The sequence below is a fragment of the Gymnoscopelus microlampas genome, assembly GCF_963454915.1.
Source record: "Gymnoscopelus microlampas genome assembly, chromosome: 17".
In the NCBI taxonomy this organism is placed as follows: Eukaryota; Metazoa; Chordata; class Actinopteri; order Myctophiformes; family Myctophidae; genus Gymnoscopelus; species Gymnoscopelus microlampas.
Genome location: NC_139954.1, coordinates 11481947 through 11493294, shown reverse-complemented (window position 1 = coordinate 11493294; position 11348 = coordinate 11481947).

Here is an 11348-nt window from a genome sequence, read left to right as displayed (position 1 = left end):
TCTGTGTCAGTGTTGCCAGGTTTTTAGAGAGAAACAAGCAACCAGGTCTATGAAAACAAGCCCAAAAGAAGCGAGCCCTTTAAACCAGGGGTCTTCAACTTTTCAGGCCAAGGATTGATTGATTGATTGATGTACTTTATTTAGTAAGACATGAGAACAACAGTACATGGAAGTACAAATTCACAATACAAGGTCTACTAAACTGGAAGACTCATAAAAGCACTGAGCTTGTTTCAAATGAGTTCGGAGTTCCCCACGCACACAAATCATGATGACATATAAGAGACAGACAGATATACACAACTACTATAGAATGTCATACAATCAGTTTACAGGTTACTGGTATGAAGAGTGAGAAATATGTACAAAAGAAGAAGGAGAGAGGGGGGGGGGTAGGGGGGTAGGTTAGGTTAGGACTTAGACAGGGGCCATTTTCCAATTGCAGCCTCCTGAAGGTGTATCTTTAGGGCAGTTTTGAAAGAGAGTAGGGTTTTACACTCCTTTACTCCTTTTGGTAGGGCGTTCCACATTTTTGATGAATAGCATGAGAACGAGTTACTTCCCTTTGTTGAGCCAAAAAAGGGTTGGACAAGGTTTGTGGAGCTGCCTCTGGTATTGTGATCATGGACATCATTAACATTTTGGAAGTATTTTGACAAATACAGGGGGATCCCAATGTTGTGGTATATCTTGAAGACCAGGCCCATAGCAAGTTGCTGTACTCTGTCCGCAACCCTAAGCCATCCAATCCTATCAAAATGATCAGGGGTTAGATGGGTTTTGTAAGTTTGTTTTGGGATGTTTGGAGCCTTGTTTTTAAGGCCTTGGAGGTGTTGTGATACCACGAAGTACATGCATAATCGTAACGACCTTGTATGAGGGCCACTGCAAGAGTCTTCAGAGTCTTCTTACTGACTTTACGATCAATACTCCGCAAATAGCGTGTTTTTTTGTGGACCGTTTTGATCGTTTTTTCAGCATTTTTGTCACCAGAGAGGTCAGCCTCCAAGATAGAGCCCAGGTAGGTAATTTCGTTTTTTCTTTTGATGATATCATCACCCGCTTTGATCGTGAAGCCTAGGTCTAGGTCTAGGTCTAAGGACCCCCCTAGCTGAGAGAGAGATGAAGCAGGGGAACCCTCTATATTGTATACAATTGTGTTTCAGATAAACTTTTGCTGCTCTTTTTTCCCTCTACACACCTGTAACTCCAAAATTGCCAAAAATAGCCGATCTACAAGCTCACAACGCCTGGCAGCGCGAGGAGTTGTGAGCTATTTTTGGCTAAAGTTCTCCTCAGAAAAGGGATGCTAAGGTTAATGTAAAAAAAAAATAATCATATCACACAAAGATTTGGGGGACCCCCTGTAGTAACTCTGAGGACCCCCTAGGGGTCCCGGACCCCCTGTTGAAGACCCCTGCTTTAAATGTATACATTGGCTATTTGAAAATAGATAGCCGATCTACAGCCTATAGATTTGGAAGAAAAAAAATGAAAACAAAAAAAATCATGAAACATTTTAACAACACACATCTTGTATAACCATAACATAATAACATATTTTCAGATGGGGGTCCGCAGACAAATACATATTAATTTGACTTGAAAATGTTTGAGAAACACTGGTTTAAACAACAACAAGGAACAAGCCCAAATAAGCCACAACACTTTGGAAACAAACAAGCCCCCAAAAAAGCAACCCGCAACTACAAATATTTACAAGCAACTTTAATACCAGAAAAACAAGCCCAAAGTCGCTTATTATAAGCGGACATGGCAACGCTGATACTGAGCGAGACCGCACGCGGTCACATGACGCCCAGAGACACGTTCGTATTGGCCCGCTATATGGCTCATTTATATAAAACGACCGGGGTCAATTCACGTTGCAGTTTGCTTATCCGGTCTTGACCGGATACGGAAACGGTTCTATATGTGAATGCGTTATGTTGTGCTTACAAATGACCAGATACGGTAGGCGGGCTCAAACCAGATATAAGCACTGAGCAATGAATGTGAACCAGGCTTTCCACCGGTCCTGCGGAAAGCCTGTTGACGCGAGGGGGTTGCACAAAAATGATTTACACACCGAACTAGACGCACGTGGTCACGTGACGCACGAGACACGTTTCCATTGGCCCACTATATGGCTCACTTATATAAGACAACGACATTGTATAACCCCCGCATCTATAGTTCGACGGTACGACGGCGTCCCTTGTCAAAAAATAACAGATCTACAAGCTGACGGCGCGCTCGCGAACTGTAGCGAAGCGACGCGCTGTCATTTTGTAGATCCGTTCTATTTTTGGCAGGGCGATGCGCCTGCGCAATGGGTTATAAATTAATGTTAACCTTTCACCGTCAACACGGACAAACAGTCAGTGTATGTAGAGAGTTATACCGACAAGACCATTCTTGTGCTTTAAAACGATGTTTTCATGTGGTTGACACTACTGTAGGCTACATGCTATGTTACATTAACATAGCCTTACGTTCCCCTATCAAATTAGTCTTTGAATTAAGAGCATTTGTCCGGGTTATATCACTCCTCCTGGAAGGGAGGGAAAGCATTGTTTTATGTAATGCTTTATATAAGCAGCCAAAGAATTGCCCCACACCTGTTTTTGTGGTGAAAATATAGAAAGTTCATAGGCCTATGTCAGGCTATGTGTGATATAATATGCTTTTAAATGCTTGAATTTATAATAATCAGATCATTATCTTTGTAATAATCCGTCTACAGAATAATTATTATGGATAACTAACATTAGGCTGCATTGAACCTGCCAAAACTGAGTGACAGCCAAATAGGGGTAGGTGTCCCCTCTCCTAAAAACCTTTTGACCCAAGTGGAAACAAGATCAAACAGCATCACTCATCATCATTCACAGATTTGCTTCTGCTGCTGATGTGCCACCGTTTGATTGATTGATTTATAGACAGACAGACAGACAGACAGACAGACAGACAGACACACACACACACACACACACACACACACACACACACACACACACACACACACACAGCATATATATATATATATATATATATATATATATATATATAATATATATATATATATATATATATATATATATAGACATAGAGAGAGATTATGTACTATTAAATATTATTGTTTTCTACTGAGATGTAGTGGAGTATAAGTATAACTTAGGTCATTTTTGAAAAATCTTGAAAGTTTCTTTCAAGATTTCTTCTCTTCTGGGGGGGTCCCTGGCACAAAACATTTGCTGATGGGCATCCGTGGCCAAATCTATTTGGGGCGGTCCTTGACATGAAAAAGTTTTATGCCAAATGTTAAACTGTGAATGGGATATTCGAAAATAGCCAATTTTTTAAATCTTGAACATTTTCTTTAACACAAATTCTTCTCTAATGGGGTCCCCTGGCAGAAGATCTTTTCAAATGGGGTTCCCCGGCCAGCTCCATTTGAATTTGGGGGTCATTGACATGAAACTATTTGAGAACCACTGGTTTAGACAGATGCTAGGTTTTATGTCCACCTGTTTGTTATCCTAGTTACTTACTCAATTGCTTACAATGTCATTTGCTGAATAGGCTTCATGCTGCTTACGCAGATCTTGCACTTTAAATGTTACACTAGATAAGAAAGTCTAGACTGGTAAACCATCCCGGTCATTATCATGTGATAATGTGAATTCACGTGACTGGGATGGTTTACCTGGCTAAAGAAAGTCTGCAAAGTGCATGCACTTTATAATCGTAATTTAGCCGAATTGAATGTGTAACAGATTACTGTAGCATGGGCAATTCTCACACTCTCACATGTAAATTGTTGGATAACATTTAATGTGTACACACATGCATGCATAATGCATACATACACACACACACACACACACACACACACACACACACACACACACACACACACACACACACACACACACACACACACACACACACACACACACACACACACACACATATTTATAACTACAAAAGTGTGCTCCTCAGAGTGCAGATCTCCGCCAGGCTGGGATGCTTACCCAGTCTTCTGTTGTGGGCAGTGGCGTCCCCAGGAATTACATTTAGGGCAGGCGAGATTTTTTTTTGTAACCCCCCCCCCCCGCCCTCTATTACCCCCAAAAAAGAAATCAACTCAATCGAAAATCGGCGACCTAACCCTAACCCGGCGAAATTGTCCGTTTTCAATATGTTTTGGCCATTATCTCTGGAACGGAAGGTCCAATCTGCTCAGTTCAAAGCTTGTTGGATGCGTGACTTTGAGGACATTAAGCACGCATGACACATTTTCGGGTTATTTGGGTTTTCTAGGGGAGGCGAGATCTTAGTTGGGCAGGCGGCCGCCTGCCCTGCCTCTACAGTGGGTACGCCACTGGTTGTGGGCATAAGGGGATCCCGTGTCTCCAATGCACTGAGATTGACTTTGGTCAGATCAGATGTGATTAATGATTACACGATTATAGCAGTACACAGAAAGTGTGTCAAGTCTCAGATTTGACACACTTTCTACCTCTAGAATTGATTTGGAAGAATCCTGCAACGCTAATCTGGAGTTTACTGGGTGGATGGGGACAGCTAATCTATAACTTCTACCATGTATATAAAACTAGTATAGGATCGATGCAATAATGGGCATGCCTTAATAATGAAAATAGTAGATCTACAAGCTCACATTGTGAGCTATTTTCTGAAAAGAAATTTGGCGTAGTAGGACAAAAGGTCAGGTGGGCGCCAAGAATAGACCCCTGGGGGACCCCGGGTAAGTATATGGGTTTAAGTGGTTAAGCCCTATATACTTTGTTGTAGATGAGTATTGAGTCCAAAGATAATTGCACTTCATGTTTAGCCAGCGACCTAATACCTGTAGTAATCCTGGTGCTAACCTGATGTCCCAGTAATTAAGAGTAATCCATTGGATTCCGGTGCGTTCTACTTCCCACGGTACCCAGCTTGTCATTTCAGAAACTGTTGTGGAATTCAACGGTCAATCAGTGATAGGAAATAAAGGGGTCAGAGTCAGTACTTAGAAGGTGGTGAAGGTGGTGGGGTTGGTGCTTTAATACATTAGCGGACAAGGGAGATGTACATTTGAGTACGCACAGGCCTGTGGTACAATCGTTCCATCGTGCCAAGAGCACAAGGAATCAGACCATGGTTATACTGTCATGTTACAAGAACAAGTTGAACCATAAACAATAGCTATCAGGCCTAGGAGAGACATCTTGGCTCTACGTCATGTAAAATATAATGTATCATAGGGCACAAAGATGAATAGCATAAGATGAACAACATAATGTACTGACAATAAGGTTACATATAACCAATCATGATAACATAATATTACTTTGTCCACAAAACCCATATACGTAGGCCTAACCTGTAAAGAATCCTACATGTGACAGCATGAACTGGTTTATGAAACAGGGGTGTCATAACCATGAATCACTTTACATTTCATAACATTTACAGAACAACTATGGATTGTGATAAAGGCTTTCGAGAGAAGCAATCTATTCTGATCGAATATTATATCTATACGTATATTTATATTTATCTATACGTAGTTCATTGACAACACTAGACAACGCTAGAGTTTGGGGGGGGAAATCAGAAAAAATTAGATATCAGAAAAAAGTCGAAATACAAAAACTCCCATACAGAATGTCATATAAAACAGGTTCCGGCATGAATAGTTTCATAATTGCATATTATTGTAATGATTAGCTAATTTAAGACCTTAATTTAAAATATAATTCATCTAATATATGTTTTTTTATTGAAGGTAGTTGCACATCATATAATGAATAGGCTACTTAAAGCAAACCACTTCTATAATAAGCAAAGCGGTTTGCTTATGAACACAAGAAAACCACTTATTTTCAATTTCCTCCCTTCTGTTGGAAGTAAACACACGCTTTGCAGTGATTTATATATACAAAATAAAATGACTGTACAAAGTCACATGTCCCCCCCCCCCCCCCCCCTGCTGTGCTAAAAATCAGCCTCGCTCTGACAAATAAACATGGCTATTTTTTCACTCAGACAAATGCTCATCTATGGAGTTCAGTGGGAGAAGCAATCAGCAGCCTTGGCCCTTTAGGATACACACTGTAATGACAACTACAGCCTTGTTGGTGTGTGTGTGTGTGTGTGTGTGTGTGTGTGTGTGTGTGTGTGTGTGTGTGTGTGTGTGTGTGTGTGTGTGTGTGTGTGTGTGTGTGTGTGTGTGTGTGTGTGTGAGAGAGAGAGAGAGAGCGGGGGTCAGGCAAACAAGGCTTTCTGAAAAGCCCAGAGGAAGTCATGCATGTACAGTAGGTGTTTTCTGTCTTCAAACTGACAAGACGATTACCCAGGGACTTACTGTAGACACGCCCGTTTAACAGCGACACGTGAGAGCCAGGTCTGGTGGCTTGGCGCACTGACAGATGGCCTTGGTCCACAAGTCAACATTCTACTAACTGTGGACCAAATTATAACCATAAATGAGTTGAGTGGAAGCAGGTTCCATTTACAGTACCCATATTTTTTTTGTTGCTGCTATTCTTAGTTATCTAGTATTTTGAAATTGTATGCATGTGTTTATTCTTATTAAATGTTTTCTGTATATTACAAAACAAGAATGACCAAAGTCATAATAAAGCCGCATGTGGCAGGCATTTTTGGCCCCAATCTTTTGTGGAAATAAGCTCTCACACCTTTTGTGTTTTATCCTTTTGACAGTATATGTTACAATATATTTTCACTTATATGCATTTTTCTCAACAAAAACGGCAATCGAGGGGGGGGGGGGGGGGTGCATAAGTACGCGATTTGTACAACATTTTTGTTGTAAGCAGCTGAAGTCCTCGTCATGTCTGTCTGTCGATCAATCCCTCCCGGTACACACAACACCACTGACTACTTTCTTAACACGCTGAGAAAGGCTTGACGCCGAAACGCTATTAATTAAAAAGTACCAGAACCACTTAACCACTTAACCCCTAAAGTTGCTTTCGTAACCCCGGCTCCCTGATGATATATATTACACTTCCTGTATAAATATATTATGCTGTATTGTGCAGTGAAAATATCCAATCTAAAAGGTAGCTTTTCACAAGTTCTTTTTTATGTTTGCCTATAATGACATGCTCAAAAATGGGACACCAGTTTTAATGGCTTTTCACACGGGTGTCTAGTAGCCTAATTAATTTTCAATGACAGGCGGGCGCTCAAGTTGGGGTGGCGCAGGCTGCGTAGGGACAAGCAGGCACGAACCTGTGCCATTAAATTGGCCCATTCGTGCTCATCTCTCGCACGTGCCCGGTGAAGTGGTTAATCAGACTAATCAATTTAGTTAATTATTTAAAAAATCAATCTGTTTTTTTTGTGTCGATCCGTTGATAAAAATGTTTAAGAAAAAAGCCCTGCTTCACGATTATTCAATGTAGTCTACATGAGCAAGATTAAGTCAGCTATTGGTTCTAAATATCAGCGTCGATATATTTTCGGTTAATTGCCCAGACCTATTAAGTGGTTAATGCTCTGAAGTAGGTTCCTCTCTTCTGGGCAGACTCAGAGCCTTATCTTGAATCTCATTGTCAAGACACATGGTAAGCGGGGGAGGCTGTAGGGGCTGATGAAAGATAGAATGATTGTGACCTTTTTTTGTGTGGATGCTATGGCAACCTTGCTCTCAACTTCCATGCCAATAAGGTTTATGGAATTATTAAAGGAAGGACTGTATTGAATGTGTTCTCTCTCACATTTAACCACTTACTGTAAGTCCCACATTGAACAAGCGTAGTATAAACTTTGTATTTATTTGTATCACAATGAAAACTCATTTATCAAGGATTTAAAGTACCAAAAAATACCATGAAATTATTTTTTACATGATAATTTTAATATTGTTATATTTTCATTAAAATAGTGTTTCGGCACTTTATGTGGAGGCCCACTTGGAATATCCTCACGGCGCCCCAGTGGGCCCCAGCCCACAGGTTGGGACTCACTGTTCACCAGTTGAAGTTGGCTGTACACAAGTAGACACAAAAATCTTGTCCAACTGGACTCCAAGGAATGAATGAATGAATGAGGAAATGATTATTGGCGTGTCAGATAATGAACTTGTTATCTTAACAACCCTCTCTCTGTCACTCTTTAGTATATTTCTCTGTCACATTATTGTCCCTACGTCTCTCTCTCTTTGAACACTGCCAAGCCCCAGGGGGGCTTTCTGCGTACTCCCTTCTATATCAAGGCAGCTATTTATTTGATTTTTTTTTCTCAGCAAGCTTAGCTAATGTATCTACATATACAAGTCACCAAGACATTTGTAAATGTCAATGGTTGCAAATGACCATCATCTAATGTCAGCGATATTAAAAATGTAGCAATGTTTTTCACTCTTCAAGATGCACAAATTTGTGTTTTATTTTTATTTTATTTTATTTAGAGTAGCCAATTATTTTTTACTCCTTTTTCTCCCCAATTTAGTCGTCATGCCAATTGATTCCTCCCCACAAACATTTCTGTGTTGTTGTCACTGCTGTCGTATCCTACTGACTCACCTGCCAGTGAGGATTCCCCACCAGGAGGACGTAGAGCCTTCGTCCTACTCCTCCCGTCCTACTCAAATTTGTATTCTGTTCTGGTGGGACCTTTATTTGATAGTGATGATGGAGAGAGAGACGGAATATGGAAAGAGAGTAGGGGAATCGGGAATGACTGGGAATTGAACCCTGGACTCACTGATCAAGGCATTTGCGCCCATGTTTGGTGTCCAAAGAGAATAACAAATCCAGGCACTCAGGGTGGGTTTGAAAAGTAAAAGGCCTTTATTAGATTTGAGTTAGAGACATCAAAAAACACAAACACATGTCGGCTTGCGCCTTCTTCAGGGTTTTAATGTCTCTAGCCCAAATCTAATAAAAGGATTTTACATTTAAAACCCACCCTGAGTGCCTGGACCAGGATTATTTATGCCCTTTGGACATAATGCTTCCTCTCTCGTGAATATTATAAGATTACATTTCAAGTTGTCTATAATTTATTTATTCAAATGAATCAATTACAATTTTAGCCAAGTGACAATGAAATATCATTATGTGAAACAGCTCTGATTGATTACCTAACTGTTAGGTAATCAATCAGAGCTGTTTTACATAATAATATTGAAAAGAACAAAACTACAAGCGAGATGTTCGAGGGGCATTATGTTAGGTCCTAACATAATGCCACAACTCGAACATCTCGCTTGTCGTTCTGTTCTTTTCCTCACCGTCTGTCCTTATCACAGTGTTCCCAGCACATCACTACGCTGTATGTTTTTTACCTGTAGAACATCCTCTTACCGCTGGTAGCACGTGGCCCCAGCCCCATTCAACACACACACACACACGCACAGGCACACACACACACACACACACACACACACACACACACACACACACACACACACACACACACACACACACACACACACACACACACACACACACACACACACACACATTTGCATTACTACATTTGTGAGGACATCAACATTTTAACCCTAACACCGAAAATAGATACATACGGGTCGCAACACATACTAACTAAAAAAATCTGTAGTTTTTTTTGTAACCATAAAACAACCATTTAATCATGACAATTCTAACTCTAACTCCTAAACCAATAATGCCTAATCCTATCCCTAACCCCAACCTTTTCCTGATTGTAAGCCATATTCTAATCATCTTTTAAACCATTTCTCCAGTGAAGACCAGGACAATTGTCCTCGCAATGTCTATTTCTACTATACTTGTGGGGACATTTGGCCCTAACAAGTACAATACAAGTAGGCTACACACACACACACACACACACACACACACACACACACACACACACACACACACACACACACACACACACACAGTGCTACTCTCTCTCACATGGTGCCACGCACACACACACACACACACACACACACACACACACACACACACACACCCACACACACACACACACACACACACACACACACACACACACACACACACACACACACAGACACACAGACACACACACACACACACACACACACACACACACACACACACACACACACACACACACACACACACGCACACGCACATCTGTCAGTGTGTAACTCATTCGCTGCAACTCTAATTGTATTAAAACTACACTGGAGTAATATAAGCTGTAGTGTAGCCACTAGCCAGACAACCAGCTGGCCAATCACAGCACAACCATCCGAACCATGGGATTCAGACTATACACTGTGGGGGTTGGGGATGGAGAACAGAGAAGATGTTATTGTTGCCATGGTAGCGGCTGCTAAGCAGCCATCAATGTCCTTTTCATTCTTCCTGTGGGCCAGGTGATCAAACATTCACAGTGCTCCCTTGACATAGACTGTATGTAAACATAAACAAATACTATTGTTATTTGTTTAACCCATCAAGACCTGAGGCCGATTCTACAAATGCCTTCTAAATCAGTAGTTCTTACAACTTTCAAGAGTTTTCAAAAAATGTAAAAAAGAAATGTACAAGCTCGCAGCACGGCACGAAGTGATGCGCTGTGAGCATATAGGTCTGCTATTATTGAATAGACAATGCAAAAATCTAAAATGATACCGTTTTTAAAAAAAAGTATTAACATTTTGTTTATACTAGATGGAGCATTTCAGTCATTGTGCTTTTGTTATACCTGTGTTTATCATGTTATGGAGGTTATTGATATGCTGTTAACACTGTATATGCTATATATGATATATTAATGAGACTATTTGTTGTCTGTTGTAAAAACGATTATATTCTAAATGGGATTATTTGCAAAGATTTATATAGTGTCATGAGTTTCTGCCCAGATAACAAAAACAAATAACTTAAATTGGAGAACATCGCGAAAGAGAAAATATACATCTAGCTCCAGTCAAAATAATATATATTGTCAATAAGTTAGCTTGTTTTGTGTTTTTCTCTTTATTAGGCTACTGTTTTATAAATAAAAAAATATATCACACACATGTATCCTTTTATGCTCTTTTATTATGGTATTTATTACCATCTGTACAGCCATCAGCTGTGTGAAGCTGAAACTTCCCGCACAGGATCAATAAAGGTATACTGTACCTTTAGTGGTTATGAGCTGTGTGTAGACCTGCTAGCATATGATCAAATATCCCTCAAATACTCAGTGTTAATTTAACTCTGAGAGTGTACAAATGTAACCACAATTGCACCCTCAGTTACAAATGGATTAATCTCTCAAGACATGTATTTTTATTTTAAAAGATTATGAATGGGTTCCCAGATTGCATTGCACAAGCAGAAATTAACACTGAC